The sequence below is a fragment of the Galeopterus variegatus genome, unplaced genomic scaffold, assembly GCF_000696425.1.
Source record: "Galeopterus variegatus unplaced genomic scaffold, G_variegatus-3.0.2 Scaffold9785, whole genome shotgun sequence".
In the NCBI taxonomy this organism is placed as follows: Eukaryota; Metazoa; Chordata; class Mammalia; order Dermoptera; family Cynocephalidae; genus Galeopterus; species Galeopterus variegatus.
In genome coordinates, this window is record NW_007735896.1 from 59,068 (window position 1) to 60,067 (window position 1,000).

The window sequence follows — 1,000 nt, forward strand, 5'->3', positions numbered from 1 at the left end:
CTTTAGCAGCCCAAACAGACTGACAGGGAGGGCTGCGGCATGAAGATGGAGAGGAATGGGTGGGTTTGAGGCACCCTCCCCCACTCCTGCTGGACCCTAGACAGGGCTGTGTGCTTTGCTTTGGTGGATGAACGTGTGCAAAACTACCAGTGCTATCCTGAACTTAGACTATAGGATACCTCGCTTGTTTCTGTTCATCCTATTCTTCTTCAGCCATTGTTATGAAAAGACCCTCCCCTGGACAGCTGCTGCCCGTTGATCCTGGCCCCAGAATGAATACAGGGCAGCTGAGCTGCCGCAGCCAAGCCTACCTGGGCTCCACCTGGGAGCAGAGCGGCCCGGCCCAGCCCTGCCTAGGTTAGCGCTGCCTAGCCAAATTGTACATCCATGAGAAGACTTTATTTCATGACAATCTATGACTTTGGGGTTGTTTGTTATGTAGCATTTTTGTGGCAATAGCTAACTAAAATACTTAGTTTTACAGCTAGTGGTTGGTGGTACTGGGATGTGAATCGACTCCAGTGCTTGGTTCTTAGTCAACTCTTTAAACAGTAGATAATTAAAAAGCAAAAACCAAACCCCCAACAGTCCATTTCTTAACACAGGCAACTATGAATAGAACGTGTAGGTATCTATCACGTGAGATACAATAGTGAGAAATTGTGCCTATGTCTCTACTCTAAGGGGCCCTCACTGAAGATTATGTTCTAGTTCGCTCTCCTGGGCTTCCTGCTTAGAGACAGCACTTGGGCTGGGGTGGCAGGGGTGGGGACTATCTATAGACTTCCTGCTGTGATTCAGGCCAAAGATGTCCCAGAGGTTTTGAGGATACAAGAAACCCTCAAACTCAGTTGCTGACCTGTTATCTGTGCACTTTCTAAAAAACTAGGCTAAACTGCAAAATGGCACAGCATTCAAGTATCTGCTCCTGGCAGAAGTTTATTTATCTATTTTTTCATTTTTAGTTTACTTATAACCTCCTTTTTTTTTTTTTTTTTTT